Below are 6,648 nucleotides of genomic sequence, written 5' to 3'. Positions count from 1 at the left end.
TTCCTCTCCTTGAAGACACATCTAGAGATAACTGCTCATTGGAAAACCTCCCAAGGACCTTCTAAAGAGGGGTGGTGGACTTCAGTATGGGACCACCTCGCTCTCTCTGAGCAACCTTACTTACCATCATAGGGTGGTAAAGGGAGCTGTCAAACAGGCCTGACATGATTGGGTTCCCCTTTGTTAATTATGTCAACAAATCTCTCACTCCACCTCATCCTCATTCCTTTCTCTGTTCAGGGGGAATTTGAAACTGAATATGTAACATAAAATGCCTGGTTCCTGGTCATGAAGTCAACGTCTCTGTTCCTTTTTGTGCTTTCATGTTTGTGCTGTCACAACTTATCTGTCATTCTTAATCTGAAGCATTACTTTGTCCATTGAACTGTTAAAATGTAACAAAAAAGGGGGGGAACAGGTTTGTAGCCTGGGAGGACTCCTGGATTCCAGCTTGCCACTGGAGTGTCTTCTCTGCTTATGTCCAGCTTAGGCTGGTTCACCAGCTACAACTGTTCCTGGATCAGGATATTAAGCTCAGTTGCCCGTGCTCTAGTGGCCTCCCACCTGGACTACTGTAATGAGCTGTACATGGGCTGCCCTTGAAAACAGTCCAGAGCCTGCAGCTAGTGCAGAATGTGGCTGCCAGGTGAGTAAGTGGTGCTACCATAGGAGACCATGTGCCGTTGGTCCTGAAAGCACTGCAAGGGTTGCCAGCAATCTACCGAGCCCAATGCAAGCATATAGGACTAGCATATAGTACTAGCATATATAACCCTTAATGGCCAGGTACCCAAGTACCTCAAAGAGTGCTTGCCCCAATATCAACCATCTCGGATCCAACAATCAGCAGGTGAGGCCTTGTTGGTGGTGCCACCATGATGAGCTTTTCAGTGGCGGTTCCCTGTTTGTAATGCCTGTTGACCACAAGAGGTGGGGCCATTACCACTGACGCAGAAGCAATTCAGGTCAGGGAGGTGGTGGTGGCAGTAATGGCAGAGCAGCACAGTGTTCCACTGCCCAGCTTTGACACGAGTCTCCCCAGCCACGAGGGGAAGAGAGGGACCACGACAAAGCTCTGCAAAATGCCTTGGCAAGAGGGGAGGCATTCCGCTGCCCAGCTTTGCTGCCAGCCAGGCAGGGAGATTTGGCAAGGTAAGGAGAAGCCCTTGCTGAGCTCCCCCCCCCCCCCGCGTACACCCATTGCTGCGATGAGGAAAAGCCATTGCAAAGCCTCACTGCCAGGGGTGGGGGGAGACTCTGCAGAGTTTGCCCCCCAACCCTACACCCAGTGGCGAGTCTTTGCAAGGGCTTTTCCCTGAGGGGAAGCTCTTCCATAGCCTCATGCCCCCACCTAGCAGTGGCAGTGGGGCGTTTTGCCTCAGGTTCTGAAATGTCTCAGGCAGCCGCTGCCTGGTAAATTGCATCCATCTTTGTAATTATTAACTTTCGGAGGAATTTGAAAACATTCATCTTTACCCAGGCATTTGGTGACTGAAGGATACTGTTCCTGGCAACCCTGAGCTCGCTGGATAAAATAATGTTTTTAACTCTGTTTTCACAATGTTTTCAACTGTACTGTTTTGAGATGTTTTCATTGTAATTGTTTTGGAATGCTTTAACTGTTTGTAGGATGCTTTCAAACGTTGCTTATTAATTACATTAATATCCTGCCTTTCCTCCCAAAGGAGTCTGTGGTAGCATTTATTTTTTTAAAAGTGAGTGTTTGCTGCCCTGGACTCCTTTAGGAGAAAGGGTGGAATAATAATAATAATAATAATAATAATAATAATAATAATAATAATAATTTGTAAGCCAAGGACTTACTGTGCCATTTCTGAGACGTAAAGGCAATTTTACCCTGATACACCCAAATGCCATTGCACTCAAAAACATTTAGCTCCAAGAAGGTGTGATTTATGGATGTACACAGAACCAGCCCAAGACGTTTTGCCGCCTGGGGCGAATCATAAAAGGGGGCACACCTTTCATGTCTCATTCCACACACAAAAACAGCATCTTTGTCCCATTCCTAGCTATAGAGCACAATATACGTTCAAAATTCAGGGCAACAATCGGAATAACCCCTGTATCCCAATCAACCTCAACTTGGGCATTATGCCTACATTACAAAGTCCACACATATGATGTCACTTATAAGCCCTCACTGAAGCTGTTTGCAGGGTGCAGAGTTAGGCTGGGTGTGAGGGGAGCTGTGAGGCCTATACCCAGCCACTGGGGCAGCCACAGCACCATCCACAGCCTCCTCTGAGGCTCCACGCTGCCCACCCAACTTTCATTGGCTACGACGGCAGCCACCACTGCTGTCAGCCAGAGCAAGGCACATGTTGCTTCCATCTTGGGTCACACTCAGCAACACTGCGCAAGAGCAGCCACATTTTATACCTGCTTAGTCTGAAGGGAGTCCCACTGAGTTCAGTCAGGGTTAGTCCACTCCAAGTATTAATGGGGCATTTTTAATAGCAAGGAAGGAAGCAAAGAAGAGGAAGAGAGAGGATGGGGGTGGGGGAGAGAGAGAAAGGCAGATAGGAAAAGAGAAAGAAAGAAAAGGTAGGAAAGAGAAAAGAAAGACAAAAAAAGAGGAATAGAGCGGAATAGAAGAAATAGAAGAGGAAAAAGAGGGGGGAGGGGTCGAGAAAAGAAAAGAGGAGGAAGGAAGGAAAAGAAGAAAGAGTAGTAAGAAAAATCTAGCTGGCAAAAAAAGTATTTCCAAGCATCCTGGGGAAAGTGAGGCTTCCTCCCACCCTGCACCACCATATGCTGGGGGGTTTTGTGAGGGAGGGAGGCTCATCTGTTTTCCACCCACTCAAGCTCTATGGCCAAACAGGATCACAGTTTATAGACAGTGAAATGTTAAAATTTGCCCTAAAAACTGCTGCTGGGTGGGGGCAGGTGAGCAAACTCATCCAGGGGGGATGCTCATAAAAAGAGTGGTGGGGACTTGACAGCTCTCCCTCTCTCACTATCCGTGAAAGTGGCCTGTTATCATTGCTGCACTTTTAAACCCGGAAAGTTTATGGCCTGCCAGGCAAATTGAGGACCAGGCAGGAGTACACCAGCATACATGGAAGCCTGGCTGGGAAGAGTCTTGGCTGGCTCAGCTTTGTCAAAGAGACCCATTCATTACAGCCCCAAGATATGGAGACAGCAATGATGTATAGACTATAAATTTTCCGCCCTGCCCACCCACTCTGCGCTTCTTCAAGCCCCCACAGTTCAGGCCACCCACATTCTTCAAGGATTGGGGGAAGGAAAAGAGAAAGGAGAAAGGGGTCCTGCATCAGGAGGAGTGAACTGGGAGGAAGGGCAGGAGATGTCAAATGAGCCCAGATCTCTTTGAGCCAGGATTGCTCCCACGCACAATAAGGTGGAGCATCAAAGAACTGCCTCCATGCTCTCAGTCTGCAGATACCAATCAGCCCAGTCAGGACAGGAGGGATGGAAGCGAGCTAGGACCCTGATCCAAATCTGCCACCCCTCCCATTCTGCCACTGAAGTGCCTGCCTCACCTTGGCTCATTATAGAGTCAGCCCTGGGAGTACAAATGCCCCAAACCAACGTTCCCTCCAGATGTTTTGAACTACAACTCCCATCAGCCCCAGCCAACACAGCCCAAAACATCTGGAGAGCACCAGGTTGGGGAAGGCTGCCATAAATGACTGTGCTCAAGAGTAAAGCAGAAACACTTTTAGCCACGGGTGCAATCACTGTCCCTTTTGCTTCTAACTCAGGCTGTGAGTTTAAAGTGGATTCATTGCATCCCAGGTGGATATAGAAGCAGCATCTGGAGCGCCAAACTTCATGCTGTACTTGATTCTGGAATCCAACAAACAATATTTCTGTATTTTATGCTTCCGTGTGCACATTGCTGTCAGCAGAACGGGAGGGGGGTGTCATTATTACTGATGCTGTATTTGTATTATCTATGTTTTGCTATTTCTTTCTACATGTGCACTAGAAACTTGCATTATATTCCACTATAGTTCCAGATGTGCCTTGTGAAAGCTCAAATATAATGTGGAACTTAACAGTCAGGGGAAAGTCCTGAAAATGAAATACTGTATAGTGCTGCGTGAAGGCAGCCAAAATCAGATATTTGCGAACAACATGCGCCTTAGTGCTCTGGTGTGCACTACCACCACAACTCTCAAAAGATAGCAATTAGATTTACAGCTGCTATCAAAGTTACTTATCTACAGGTACTGACACCAGGGTGCCAGGAGGAAAGAACACTTCAAAATGAAATCTTCTGTTTCAGTGTATCTGAAGAAGTGTGCATGCGCACAAAAGCTCATACCAAGAACAAACTTAGTTGGTCTCAAAGGTGCTACTGGGAGGAATTTTTAAATTTTTATTTTGTTTTGACTTCAAAATAAAAAGAGGCATCTCCTACTGATAAAAGTGTATAGGTCACTTAATGTCATTCAGGCAGTTTGTTTGTTTTTAAGAGAAAAAGGAACCAGATTACTCACCATGAACTTTTCCATTGTTCTCTTAGAATGACAATGGTGCCCACCTGAGAGGTGCTGGAGCTGAGTTCTGGTGAGCACTGGCTGAAAAAAAAGCCCTGTCTTCAGTAGCGGAGGAAGCATCTGCACTGCCTGGGGCGGCACATGGAGGCACACCCCTGGGGTGGGGCGTCGCGACGTCACGACGGATGTCGAGACGGGCTTCGTATGCGTGGAAATGCCGCACATGCGCAGTCCATCGGCCCAGCGCTGCTGCTCCCATGACGACCGGGTGGGTCGCCAGGCAGGCAGCAGCTTGTGGGCTGTCCCGTCTGTGCTGCTTTACAGACGGGACAGCCCCACGAGCCGCTGCTTGCTCAGCGGCCTGCCCGGTCGCCACGGGAGCAGCGGCACCGACTCGGATGCAATGTGCATGCCCGGAATTTCCGGGCATGCACAGTGCATCCTGCCCGGGCGAGCGGCGGCTCGTGGGGCTGCCCCGGCCATCCATAGAGCAGCACGGACTGGGTGCTGGGCAGCGGGGAGTGGTGGGAGGGGCCGCCAAGTGTCACCCCCCTCCCCTGGAACCCGGGGTGGAGCGCCCCCTACGCCCCGCCCTTCCTACGCCACTGCCTGTCTTCAGCTCTCCTGGTCCTTCAGATGTCCAGGTGCCAGATCTTTCATGGCTTTAAAGGTAAAAAATGAGAACTTAGAATTGTTCTCAGGAATGAAGGGGCAGCCAGTGAAGATAGTATAAAAGTGGAGATTTGTGTCCCCCAAATTCGGTACCAGTTAAGAACCTTGCTGCAACATTATGAGCTAGCTGATGTTTCCAAACACCCTTCAGAGGCAGTGATAAACAGAGTGTGTCACAGTGATCCAATCTCAATGTAACTAACGCCTAATAACATTAAAAGAGCCTGGCGAACACAGGTGAACAGCAGAGAACCTGCACATGCAACTCTGACACAAAACCCCACATATATTAAGTAAAATAGAAACATCGCCACCCAACCCCATCTCCACTCATCTCCCCCCTCCACCTCTTTCCCCCTTTTCTTCCTAATGTCTCAACAAATGAAACCGATTTGTAAAAAAAATGTTACATGGGAAAAAATATGAGAGAGAGAGACATTGCACACACCTTTGTAAATCAAGAAAAACTTTAATAAAAATACATTTAAAAAAATAAAAATAATAAAAATAATAAGAGCCTGGCTGTTAGATCAGGTCAATGTCCCATCTAGTCCAGTAACCTGTTCTCACAATGGTCAACTAGATGCCCCAATGGGAAGCCCCAAAGCAGAACCAGCAGCACTCTCCCCTCTTGTGATTTCCAGCAACTGACAGCCTACTGGCATTATGGCTTTATCCTCACAAAACCTGCCTCTGGCTATGGAGGTAGAGCATAGCCATCACCACTAGAAGTCATTGATAGTCTTATCCTATGTGAATTTGTCCAAGCCATTTTGCCACCTGAGACAAGCAAGAAAATGGACACACAGAAACACCCCGAAAATTATGGAAAGTGAGTTTGTTAAAGGGTCTGGAAACCATCGCTCTGTGAGGGGTAACTGTCTGCCAGGACTAGATCACTAGAACTCTAGGGAAGGGAAGGGGTGGGGGAGGGAGTGCCATGAGACAGAGGCAGCCACACAGCTGGGTGAAGAGCAGCTATGGTAACAGGCAAGTACTGCTGCTGGGGGGGGCAATTCAGGGGGAGCACCATGAGAGGAGCCGCTAAATGGCTGCCATTTTTCTGGAGCGTCCAGTAGGAAGCGAAGATGCTGCTGAAGAGCTGCTGCTCCAAGGGGGCACAAAATGGCAAGGAAAAACACCAAAATCTAGCTGCCAAGCTGCTATAATGCCCACATACACACCACAACAGGACAAACAGGACTCTCTTGCCTCCAATCAATCCTGTCACACTAGACCTGATCAACAGGATGAGGGCAGCAAAGAGGAAACAAAGTTTGGAGAAAAATGAGAATGTGGAAAACACAGAGAAGAGTTGTTTCTCTCCTTTCATTCTTGCCTTCCTTCTCCGCAGCCCCACCAGCAATGAGCAGTGGCAGGAGCAGAAACAGCCATGGCAAGCAGGCAGGCAAGCAGGCAGGCAGGCAGGCAGGTCCCTCACCTGGCTCTGTGAGGCATAGGCCACCCACTGGAAATGCAACCACAA

The sequence above is a fragment of the Lacerta agilis genome, chromosome 8, assembly GCF_009819535.1.
Source record: "Lacerta agilis isolate rLacAgi1 chromosome 8, rLacAgi1.pri, whole genome shotgun sequence".
In the NCBI taxonomy this organism is placed as follows: domain Eukaryota; kingdom Metazoa; phylum Chordata; class Lepidosauria; order Squamata; family Lacertidae; genus Lacerta; species Lacerta agilis.
Note: the sequence above shows the minus strand (reverse complement) of the source record.